Genomic DNA, 13,337 nt, shown 5'->3' on the forward strand with positions numbered 1-13,337 from the left:
TCAGATACCTTCCTTCAAAAATATAAAAAATCCTCACACTATTTATATGTCTAAAGTAGGGACATTTCGCTTAATCCCTATGTCACTGAATGAATAATTCAGTGGAATTTAATATCAATGTTTTGTAATAATTTAAAAATTTTTTAAATCATTACATTTCATCTAAAAATATATTGGGACAGACTTCCCAGTGGCTCAATGGTAAAGAATCTGCCTGCCAAACAAAGATATAGATTCAATCCCTGGATCAGAAAGATTCCCTGGAGAATGAAATGGCAAACCACTCCAGTATTCTTGCCTGGGAAATCCCATGGACAGAGAAGTCCATGAAGTCTGCAAAGAGTCAGACAAGACTTAGCGACTCAACAACAGCAGCACAGGTATTGTGATAACATTAAATTATATTCTTATTTTGAATCTTTGTATTAAATACAACTTTGGTGAAATTGCACATCATTAAATTATGCTTAGTTAGACATTGGTACTAATTAATATTAAACATAGAAACTAAAATCAATAAAGCAGGATTAAAGAAGATTTTTTTTCCCTAGCATCTTTTGTTTATACACAATAAAACAATATCTATAGAAATATTGATTTCACAAACTTGTGATCAATATAGCCTAACAGCCAGGAGACATTCACTTGAAATAGATATTTACTATGTCATTATTGTCATAACCCATAATGGATTATCCATAGGCATTCTAGGATCATATACAGGCCGTTTGGGAAAAAAACTGGAACTTTTTTCTAAAACTGGGAGATATTATCTCACCAAATTGGCACACAGGAAATAATTATTTATTTCAATGAAAACAATCACTGTGGGTATCAGTGAGGGTCTAAGGCACATTAAAAACAAGACACTTGAGGGGGGTGCTTTGGGAGAATTTTACTTACGTGAGTGATAAAAACAGACAGGCAGAAAAGGAAGGGAAGAAGCATGGAAGGATGGAAGGAAAGAAGAAAGTGAGAAAGAAAGAAACAGACTTATTGATTTGGAATTCCTGAATTAAATCAACTTTTTCACCCACTCATAGTCAGCTTTCTGGGGCTGCCTTGTCTTCCCTTGATGTAAAGGAACAGAGAAGAATGAATTTTGGCATGCTCAGATAAGTTCCCAAGAAAAAGAAGATTTGAAAGGACAGAGTCATACTGCCTGGTTTCTTTTCCCAGACTCAGCTATAGTAAATTCACTCCTGCTATGCCATGAGTGTTATATGAAAGGAGAGAAGGATAGCACTCCCCTTGACAAGGATCGACAAGGCTCTCAGGCCTGACAACATGCATACAGTTAAGACAATGCCAACTACTTTGTGGCATCTAACCACTGTTTGGGCTTCCCTCATGGCTCAGATGGTTAAGAATCTGCCTACTATGCAGAAGACCCAGGTTTGATCCTTGGGTCAGGAAGAAGGAAATGGCTACCCCCTCTAGTATTTTTGTTAGGAGAATTCCATGATAGAGGAGCCTGGAAGGCTGTACTTCATGGGGTCACAAAGAGTCAGACATGACAGAGTGACTAACACTTTCACATGCAATGAGTCAAGGAGCTGACAGACAAGGGTCAGACTACAATGTTAAGGTGTGACTCTGCCCGAGGAGGAAAATATCAGGGGTGGAGGAAGTGTTCCCCTCAATATCTTCTCTGTTTTGGGAAAGTGTGTGCTGAGGGTTTTATGAGAACAATGATGAACCTTGTTTGGAACCACAATGGTGACAGTTGCCTAAGGATATATGATAAGTTATGTCAGGGAAGGCTCTGTGAGCTGCCCAGTTTTCACTATCTGTACTTGAAGGGGTTGGACAGAAAAGATATTCTTGCTTATTCTGTGTAGGATATGAAACTTGGAAACTGAAAATGTAAGGAGGTAGACTCAGTTTCCACTGTCAGGTATATGTATCCCACAGGTGCTAATGCATAAACAGACATTCTTTCTGTGTGAAATGCCTTTGACCCATTTGGTCTAAAAACTCTTATCTTCATCAAAGCCTAGGCATACCTCCTTCATAAAGCCATCTCCGATCCCTCCTGGAGATACTTAGAGTTTGCCTTGTGAGGTCACACAGACAGTATAAAATTCTACTGTAGGGATTATCAAGTTATACCATTGCATGATACATCTTTCATTTGGATAAAGCATTATGTTTTTTAGTGTCATATGTGCCAAAACTTATCTTATGTATCCTACTTTAGAAATGAGAGAGAGAGATGCCTAGTAGAAGGCGTTCCATTTGACAACTCTGTATACATGTTTTCCTGATTAATTAATTAAATTATAACACAAAGAGGGGGAAGGACACAGAATCTGGCTTGAGTTGGTCAAAGAAGATTTTGTGGACACCAGAAGCAGTATTAGGATTACATTTTTGTGCAAAGAGAGAATTTGACCCCACAGAGAAGAATAGTGTAAGAGCACAGGAAACTGCTTGAGGAAAATGATGGGAAGGAATAATTGCAAGAATATAGCAAATGTGGAAGAGTTCAAGTTGGTAGCTAAGTTGTGATTTAAAACTAGACAGGAACCCAAAACAGAGAGCTTTGAATGTCAAGTCAAAGAATAGGTAACACATCCTTTAGCTAATGAAGACTTACTGAATAGGAAATAGAGATGATCAAAGTTGTACTTTAACAAGAATATAAATTTGAGAGGTCTTTTAAAAGTCTCCTATAATAGTTCAGGTGAGAAGTAATAGGTTCTGGGATTAGTGAATTTATTAGAAGTGTGGGAGTAGTGGCCACAGGAAGGGAGAATATAGAACCACTCTGAGAGATATTACTGAATTAAAATGAGTAAATGTGACATTGATTGATCATTTCACTCAGCAGTTTAAAACTCTTCAATGGCTGTCATCTTTTGCACTTAGCATAAATTTCAGAATCTTTATCTTGACCTACGAATCTTTAATGATTTGACTCTTTCTTACTTTTTAATCTCCATCATCTTTTGTCACTTTTTTTCACCATTTCTGCACTTGCTTCATCCATAAAAATTTTCCTGAAGCTTCTGGTTCTTTTCTCTAAGTGATTTCACACAGACAATAAGTTCTCTTAAAATGTTCCTACTTGTCTTTACCTAACTCTTATATTTACATACATAAAGTCTATGTTCTAGATTTTTTTTTTTCCCTTTTGGGACTTTCAATGAAATCTTTATCAGGTCTCATTGCTTTTTTAGCCCATGTCAATTACAAGCAGAATTTTACTTTGGTAATTAAATAATTCATTTTTAGTGTTAAAACTTTATTTTAAAATTCAAAGTTTCTTCCCAATTCCAATTCAGTTCTGCTTTTAGTCATAAAGCTTACATTTGGAAAAGGTTATCTGTTTTCCCTTCTTCTCATCTTCTCCTAGCCAAATCTGCATCTGTTATTTTGGACTCCTCTGGATTGAAAACAGATGGAGTTTGGGAGAACAAGGAACAGTATATGCTGGACAGTTATTATCTGACTGATGGATATGTGTTTTGGTGCTGGTACCCTCTTCATGGCAAGTATATTAGTTGTGCTTTTCAATTTTGATTGAGTGGTAAATTACCTGATATTATAGCACAATGCTTCCTGTGGCTGACAACTTTCTGCTATCCCCTTATACCTTAGACCTCTAGAAATCTGTCCATCTTTAAAACTGAGAAGTCCTTTAGATATCCTTTAGGCTAATCCTAGAAAGATATACTTGTTCAATTTTGTGTAGTCTATGAGAAATATTCTTGTTATAGAATACAGACTTACCATCCTTAGGGTCTTCTCTCCATTGCCAGAAAATGGCAGTCTCATCTCCAACTTTTATATTAAGACTTCTCTTCACAAGAGTCAAATACTATCTCAGTTTCCTTTGAACTTCAGAAAACACATAGCAAACTATGTGGATATCTTAAAATTTAAACTTTCCTATATTTTTTTAAGCTTGTTTTTGCTTAGTCACAAAGTCCTGTCTGATTCTTTTGTGACCCCATGGACTGTAGCACACCAGGTTCCTCTTCCATGGGATTTCCCAGGCAAGAATACTGGAGTAGGTGTCATTTCCTTCTCCAGGGAATCTTCCCAACCCAGGGATCAAACCATACAGGCAGATTCCTTACCATTGAGCCACCTGGGAAAGAAGAAGCACCTTTCTCCATTCCAAGAAGAGTACTGAAGCCTGAAGTACTGAATCTGAAATTCGTTCTCCCAACTGGATTTTTCAACTTCTGATTCTTATGCAGACCAGAAGTCACAGAACCCACTTCACAACTAAATATGCCTTTAGTACACAGAAATTTCTTTAGTTTAGGGTCTGATTGTATTTTGCATTTGTTAAATTTTTTTGACTTTTGAGGCATTAACCAAAACCGAGACTGGAAAAAAATCCAGTTTTAACTTTCTGTCTTATATTGTGCTACCAGGAAAGAAAAAAATTAAGTATCTTGTCAATTCTTGCAGTCCCTATTTTCCTGTTTCTCTCCCTTACATAAATACTCTCCTATGCTATTTTAAATTCTGTTTAAGTCTTGCTCTATATCTACTTGTCTTATGATTTTGATTATCCCTGTCAATATAATATATAGGTTGCATATTTTCAAATATTGTCATATTTTAACTAACAATATTGAATTGATTTCACTAACTATATACATAGAAATTAGATCATTGATTTTTATATTTTCCTGATATATTGCCTGGTTCATGTAATATAAAAGAATTATTTCTTACTACCTATAACGAAATTGAACTCTTCACTTACTCTTTTACTTCTCTTTCAAAAGCAAAATGTGTGAAGACATATGTGTGCACATTTCATGAAATTGCTTTCTTTGTTTTTGTTCACTCAGATGTGTCTGACTCTCTGTGACCCCATGAACTGCGGCATGCCAGACTTCCTTGTCCTTCAATATCTTCCAGAGTTTGTCCAAACTCAGGTCCATTGAGTCAGTGATGCCATCCAACCATCTCATTGTCTGTCACACACTTCTCTTAACTTAGATAATTTTTGCCCCTGTAAGTGCTCCCCTGGACCAGAAATACAGTCTATTCAGTCTGCCAATCCCCAAACGTGGAGTCAGATATGTCTAAACATTTTTCTTGTACCTTTTTTACCCTAAAAAAGATTGACTTTGTAGCCTCAGCCAATCAGATATTCTATACTTTTATCTTTTTTTTTCTTTTTACTCTTTATTCTGTACAAACGTCTCTCTTTCTGCTCCATTTTTCAGTTCTCTAGTTCCTTGATAACAGAAACTGTCTACTTCATGAGGTGCTAAATAAAGTTTGTTGATACTACCTAAATTGTCTTCTTTACTCATTTTTGACATCACAATTGATGACAAATGAGATGAGATACAAAGCTGAGTATTGTGGCCTGGGGAACAAAAAGAAGCACAGACAATGTACCTGGTACTTCTCTGAGTTCACTCAATTTTTTTGTATTAACAGTGGCTATAGTCATTCTCATAACTGAGCTTCACTCCCCTTTCATCCACACCTTCATTTCAAGCAAAATTTATTTTAAAATGTTATATATTACATATATAGTGCTATATAATATATAAATAATGATAATATGCTATATAACCGGAGAAGGCAATGGCACCCCACTCCAGTACTTTTGCCTGGAAAATCCCATGGACGGAGGAGCCTGGTAGGCCACAGTCCATGGGGTCGCTAGAGTCAGACACGACTGAGCGACTTCACTTTCACTTTTCACTTTCATGCATTGGAGAAGGAAATGGCAACCCACTCCAGTGTTCTTGCTTGGAGAATCCCAGGGACGGGGAAGCCTGCTGGGCTGCTGTCTATGGGGTTGCACAGAGTCGGATACGACTGATGCAACTTAGCAGCAGCAGCATGCTATATAACATTATCACATCAGATCAGATCAGATCAGTCGCTCAGTCGTGTCCGACTCTTTGCGACCCCATGAATCACAGCACGCCAGGCCTCCCTGTCCATCACCAACTCCCGGAGTTCACCCAGACTCATGTCCATCGAGTCAGTGATGCCATCCAGCCATCTCATCCTCTGTCGTCCCCTCCTCCTCCTGCCCCCAATCCCTCCCAGCATCAGAGTCTTTTCCAATGGGTCAACTCTTTGCATGAGGTGGCCAAAGTACTGGAGTCTCAGCTTTAGCATCATTCCTTCCAAAGAAATCCCAGGGCTGATCTCCTTCAGAATGGACTGGTTGGATCTCCTTGCAGTCCAAGGGACTCTCAAGAGTCTTCTCCCATATCACAGTTCAAAAGCATCAATTCTTCGGCACTCAGCCTTCTTCACAGTCCAACTCTCACATGCATACATGACCACAGGAAAAACCACAGCCTTGACTAGATGAACCTTTGTTGGCAAAGTAATGTCTCTGCTTTTGAATATGCTATCTAGGTTGATCATAACTTTCCTTCCAAGGAGTAAGCGTCTTTTAATTTCATGGCTGCAGTCACATAATGTTTAAAATAGTATGACCGACATATTAGACTTAACTCTAAGTCTCCAAGGCCATAATAAGGTTGCTCATAAAATGGGTTAAATTAAAACTAGGTCACCTGACAATCTCAAGAAAGTTTTCGTGTAATGAGATACACTCTGCTGCTGCTGCTGCTGCTTAGTCGCCTCAGTCGTGTCCGACTCTTTGCGACCCCATGGACTGCAGCCTACCAGGCTCCTCCGTCCATGGGATTTTCCAGGCAAGAGTACTGGAGTGGGTTGCCATTGCCTTAAATACCACAAATCCACAACAAAGTCAACTAAGTGGCAGATCCTCTTAGGTATTAGTTTGGTCCTGAGAAACACAAAGCTGAAAAAAAAATGGAAACCTGAAGTTTTAAAGAATTAAGTTCATCATCTTTTGACACATGCTATTTATTTTATGTCTAAAAACTGTGGTCCTAAAAGCTATAAATACTTATAAAAATGGCAAAATCTTAGATACCCTAGTTAGACAAGATCATCCATTAAATTGCACTTAAAAGCAAGGATTCCCAGGCCTAATAAACAGAATAGGATACTTATTTTAATTGTTATGCAGACCACTCCAAAGGGTTCAAGTTTCCAGTATAGCCTTATTGAAAGATACATTGGAAAATGCTAATGAAAAACTTAAAGGCATAGTTCAGTTCAGTTGCTCATTCATGTCTGACTCTTTGCAAGCCCTTGAACTGCAGAACACTAGGCTTCCTTGTCCACCATCAACACCCAGAAACAGCTCAAACTCATGTCCGTTGAGTCAGTGATGCCATACAACCATCTCATCCTCTGTTGTCCCCTTTTCCTCCTGCCTTTAAATTTTCCCAGCATCAGGGTCTTTCCCAATGAGTCAGTTCTTCCCATTGGTGGTCAAAGTAATGGAGTTTCACTTTCCCCATCATCCTTCCAAAGAATATTCAAGACTGATTTCCTTTAGGATGGACTGGTTGGATCTTCTTGCAGTCCAAGGATCTCCCAAGAGTCTTCACCAACACCACAATTCAAAAGCAGCAATTCTTCACTGTTCATCTTTCTTTATGGTCCAAATCTCCATACATAATTACTGGAAAAATCATAGCTTTGACTAGATGGACATTTGTTGGCAAAGCAATGTCTCTACTTTTTAATATGCTGTCTAGTTTGGTCATACCTTTTCTTCCAAGGAGCAAGCAACTTTTAATTACATGGCTTAAGTCACCATTTGCAGTGATGTTGAAGCCCAAAATAATTAAGTCTGTCCCCATTTCCATTATTTGCCCATCTATTTGCCATGAAGTGATGGGTCTTCATTTAATGATCTTTGTATTTTTGAATGCTGAGTTTTAAGTCAACTTTTTCACTCACCTCTTTTACTTTCATCAAGAGGCTCCTTAGTTCTTCTTCACTTTCTGCCATAAGGATGGTGTCATCTGCATATATGAGGTTATTGATATTTCTCCTGGCAATCTTGATTTCAGCTTGTGATTCATCCACCCCCACATTTCACATGATGTACTATGGATATAAATTAAATAAGCTGGGTGACAATATACAGCCTTGACATACTCCTTTCCCGACTTTGAACCAGTCCGTTGTTCCATGTTCAGTTCTAACTGTTGCTTCTTGATCTGCATAAATATTTCTCAGGAGGCAGGTAAGGTGGTCTGATTTTTCCATCTCTTGAAGAATTTTCCAGTTTGTTGTGATACACACACATGGGTTTGGGTGGACTCCGGGAGTTGTTGATGGACAGGGAGGACTGGCGTGCTGTGGTTCATGGAGTTGCAAAGAGTCAGACATGACTGAGCTACTCAACAGAACCAAACTGAATGGACACAGTCAAAGGCTTTGAAGCAGATGTTTTTCTGGAACTCTCTTGCTTTTTCGATGATCCAACGGATGTTGGCAATTTGATCTCTGGTTCCTCTGCCTTTTCTAAATCCACCTTATATAACTGGAAGTTCACAGTTGACGTATTATTGAAATTTTTGGCTTGGAGAATTTTGAGCATTACTTTGCTAGCATGTAAGATGAGTGCAAATGTACAGTAGTTTGAATATTATTTGGCATTACCTTTCTTTGAGATTGGAATGAAAACTGACCTTTTCCAGTCCTGTGACCACTGCTGTGTTTTCCAAATGTGCTGGAATATTGTGTGCAGCACTTTAACGACCTCATCTTTTAGGATTTAAAATAGCTCAACTGGAATTCTGGAGAAGGAAATGACAATCCACTCCAGTACTCTTGCTTGGAAAATCCCATAGATGGAGGAGCCTGATAGGCTACAGTCCATGGTGTTGCAAAGAGTCAGACGTGACTGAGTGACTTCACCTTCACTTTTCACTTTCATGCATTGGAGAAGGAAATGTCAACCCACTCCGTTGTTTTTACCTGGAGAATCCCAGGGACAGGGAAGCCTGGTGGGCTACTGTCTATGGGGTCGCACAGAGTCAGAAATGACTGAAGTGACTTAGCATCAGCAGCAACTGGAATTCCATCACATCCCTTAGATTTGTTTGTAGTGATGCTTCCTAAGATCCAGTTGACTTTGCATTCCAGGATGTTTGGCCCCAGGTGAGTGATCACACCATCGTGCTTATCGGTGTCATTAAGATCTTTTTCATATAGTTCTGTGTATTCTGCCACCTTTTCTTAATATCTTCTGCTTCTGTTAGGTCCATACCGTTTCTGCTTTATTGTGCTTATTGCATGAAATGTTCCCTTGGTATCTCTAATTTTCTTGAAGAGATCTCTAGTCTCTCCCATTCTATTGTTTTCTTCTATTTCTTTCCATTTATCCCTGAAGAAGGCTTTTGTATCTCTCCTTGCTACTCTTTGGAACTCTACATTCAAATGAGTATATCTTTCCTTTTCTCTTTTGCTGTTTGCTTCTCTTCTTTTCAGCTATTTGTGAGGCCTCCTCAGACAACCATTTTGCCTTTTTGCATTTCTTTTTCTTGGGAATGGTCTTGATCACTGCCTCATGTATAATGCCACAAACCTCCATCCATAATTCTTCAGGCACTCTGTCTATCAGATCTAATCCCTTGAATCTATTTGTCACTTCTACTGTATAATCATAAAGGATTTGATTTAGGTTATACATGAATGGTCTAGTGGTTTTCTGTACTTTCTTCAATTTAAGTCTGAGTTCTGCAATATGGAGTTCATGACCTGACACAAGAGGTATCTAAAATAGACACAAGAAGTACCTAAAATAAAAGATTCTAAAACAGACACTCAGTACTCTCACTCTAATTATCCTATATCTTTTTTTTTTAATTTTATTTTATTTTAAACTTTACAATATTGTATTAGTTTTGCCAAATATCGAAATGAATCCGCCACAGGTATACCCGCATTCCCCATCCTGAACCCTCCTCCCTCCTCCCTCCCCTACCCTCCCTCTGGGTCCTCCCAGTGTACCAGGCCCAAGCATCTAATTATCCTATATCTTAATTGCCTTTCTACTCTGAAGAAACCATAGACCATTAAAAATCCACCAAGTTATTGGATAGCAACTGCAATACCTCTGAAGTTAGAGACCTAAGAAAACACCCAGGCCTCCTCAGGTCCATCCTTCTCAAAGCTCCAAAATCAGAACAGTAGTCAAGAAATCAGTGACTGGTTTGCAATAAACCAGGACACTGGAAAAAAGTGTTCTCAAGGAATTTGTCAAATCCTATCACAAAAACTGAAATGCCTCCATATTCACCCTCAAAAAAAGACCCTTACAAAGGTTGATGGGACACAAGGATTCTCTGGTAAATTGCTATGTGCTGTGCTCATACAACTCTAGAAAGAATAAGGAGATGGAGCCAAAGATAAAACAATGCCCAGTTGTGGATGTGACTGATGATTGAAGTAAAGTCAGATGCTGGAAAGAATATTGCATAAGAAACTGGAATGAATCAAGTTCATAAACCATATAAAACTTGATTTACATCCATGAATCAAAGAGAATTGGTAGTGGCCAAACAGGAGATGGCAAGAGTGAACATCAACATTTTAGGAATCAGTGAACTAAAATGGACTGGAATGGGCACATTAAATTCAGATTACCTTTATATCTACTACTGAGGGCAAGAATCCCTTAGAAGAAATGGAATAGCCATCATAGTCAACAAAAGAATCCAAAATGCAGTACTTGGGTGTAATGACAGAATGATCTGTTTGTTTCCAAGACAAACCATTCAGTATCACAGTATTCCAAGTCTATGCCCTGACCAGCAATGCTGAAGAAGCTGAAGTTGAACGGTTCTATGAATACCTACAAGTTTTAGAACTAACACCCAAAGAAGATGACCGTTTCATTTTGGGGCACTGGAAATTCAAAAGTAGAAAGTAAAGAAATACCTGGATAACAGGCAAATTTGGCCTTGGAGTACAAAATGAAGCAGGGTAAAGGTTAACAGAGTTTTTCCAAGATAACACCGGTCATAGCAAACATCCTCTTCCAACAACACGAGAAGACTCTACAAGTGGACATCACCAGATGGTCAACACTGAAATCAGATTGCTTGTATTCTTTACAGCCAGAGATTGAGAAGCTGTATACAGTCAGTAAAAACAAGACTGGGAGCTGACTGTGGCTCAGATCATGAACTCTTTATTGCAAAATTCAAACTTAAATTGAAGAAAGTAGGAAAAACCACTAGGCCATTCGGCTATGACCTAAGTCAAATCCCTTGTGATTATACAGTGGATGTGACAAATAGATCAAGGGATTAGATCTGATAGACAGAGTGCCTGAAGAACTATGGACAGAGGTTCTAACATGGTACAGGAGGTGGTGATCAAAACCATTCCCAAGAAAAATAAATGTCAAAAAGCAAAATTGTCTGAAGAGCTCTTACAAATACCTGAGCAAAGAAGAGAAATGAAAGACAAAGAAGAAAAGGAAAGATATATCCATCTGAATGTAGAGTTGCAAAGAATAACAAGGAGAGATAAGAAAGCCTTTCTCTCAATGCAAAGAAATAGAGGAAAACAATAGAATGGGAAAGACAGAGATCTCTTCAAGAAATTATAGATACCAAGGGGACATTTCATTCAAAGATGAGCACAATTATGAACAGAAATGGTATGGACCTAACAGAGGCAGAATATATTAAGAAGAGGTACTAAGAATACAAAAAACTATACCAAAAAAAGATCTTAATGACCCAGATAAGCATGATGGTGTGATCACTCACCTAGTGTCAGACATTTTGGAGTACAAAGTCAAATAGTCCTTAGGAAGCATCACTATGAACAGAGGTGGTGGAAGTGATGGCATTCCAGCTAAACTGTTTCAAATTCTAAAAGATTTGCTCTTAAAGGCCTGCACTCAATATGACACCAAATTTGGAAAACTCAGCAATGGCCACAGGACTGGCAAAGGTCAGTTTTCCTTCCAGTCCCAAAGAAAGCTAATGCCAAAGAAAGTTCAAACTTCCACACAGTTGCACTCATCTCACATGCTGGCGAAGTATTGCTTAAAATATTCCAAGCTAGGCTTCAACAGTATGTGAACTTAGAAATTCCAGACATACAAACCGGATTTAGAAAAGGCAGAGAAACCAGAGATCAAATTGCCAACCTTGGTTGGATCATAGAAAAAACAAGAGAATTCCAGAAAAACCTGTTTCTGCTTCACTGGCTATGCTAAAGCCTTTGACTATGTGGATCACAACAAAACAGAAAATTCTTAAAGAGATGGGGAATACTGGACCACCTAATCTATCTTCTGAGAAATCTGTATGCAGATCAAGAAGTAACAGTTAGAACTGAACATGGAACAATGAAATGGCTCATCATTCATAAAGGAGTGCTTCAAGGCTGAGTATTGTTTTCCTGCTTATTTAACTTATGTGTAGACTACATTATGCGAAATGCCAGGCTGGATGAAGCACAAGCGGGAATCAAGATTGCTGGGAGAAATATCAATAATCTCAGATATGCAGATGGCACCCCTCTTTTAGCAGAAAGTGAAGAGGAACTAAAGGGCCTCTGATGATAGTGACAGATTAGAGTGAAAAAGTTGGCTTAAAACTGAACATTTGAAAAATGAAGATCATGGCATCTGGTTCCATAACTCCATGGAAAATAGATAGGGAAAACATGGAAACAGGGACAGACTTTATTTTCTTGGACTCTAAAATCACTGCAAATAGTGACAGCAACATTGAAATTTTGTTCCTTGGAAGAAATACTATGACCAATATAGAGAGCATGTTAAAAAGCAGAGACATTATTTTACCAACAAAAGCCCATCTGGTCAAAGTTGTGGCTTTTCCAGTAGTCATGTATGGATGTGAGACTATAAAGAAAGTTGAGTGCCAAAGAACTGATGCTTTTGAGCTGTGGTGTTGGAGAAGACTCTTGAGAGTCCCCTGGACTGCAAGGAAATCCAACCAGTCAATCCTAAAGGAAATTAGTCCTGAACATTCATTGGAAGGACTGATGCTGAAGCTGAAATTGCAATACTTTGGCCATCTGATTCAAATAACTGACTCATTGGAAAAGACCTTGATGCCGAGAAAGATTGAAGACAGAAGGAGATAGGGATGACAGAATCATATGGTTGGATTACATCACTGACTTGATGGACATGAGTTTGAACAAGTTCCAGTAGTTGGTGTTGATCATGGTAGCCTGGTGTGTCACAGTCCATGGGGTCACAAAGAATTGGACACTGCTGAGAAACTGAACTGAATTGAACTGTACTTAGCTACTCAGTTGTGTCTGACTCTTTGTGGCCCATCAGACTCTAACCTGGCGTGCTCCTCTGTCCATGGAATTTTCCAGGCAAGAATAATGCTGCAGGTTGCCAATTCCCTTTTCAGGTGATCTTCCTTAACCAAAATCTCCTGCCTTGTATATGGATTTCTTACTGACTGAGCCACCAGGAAAAACCTTTTGAGATAAGGCCAGACAAA

General features: G+C 38.6%; 1 non-coding gene across 1 annotated transcript; it reads left to right on the forward strand.

Moving 5' to 3' along the window:
- Positions 1–1,216: 1,216 nt before the first annotated feature.
- Positions 1,217–1,339, forward strand: LOC113902640. Its single transcript, XR_003513898.1, has one exon. It is a non-coding gene; the product is annotated as a U6atac minor spliceosomal RNA (small nuclear RNA).
- The last annotated feature ends 11,998 nt before the right edge of the window (positions 1,340–13,337 follow it).

The sequence above is a fragment of the Bos indicus x Bos taurus genome, chromosome 12 (genome assembly GCF_003369695.1).
Source record: "Bos indicus x Bos taurus breed Angus x Brahman F1 hybrid chromosome 12, Bos_hybrid_MaternalHap_v2.0, whole genome shotgun sequence".
Taxonomy (NCBI): domain Eukaryota; kingdom Metazoa; phylum Chordata; class Mammalia; order Artiodactyla; family Bovidae; genus Bos; species Bos indicus x Bos taurus.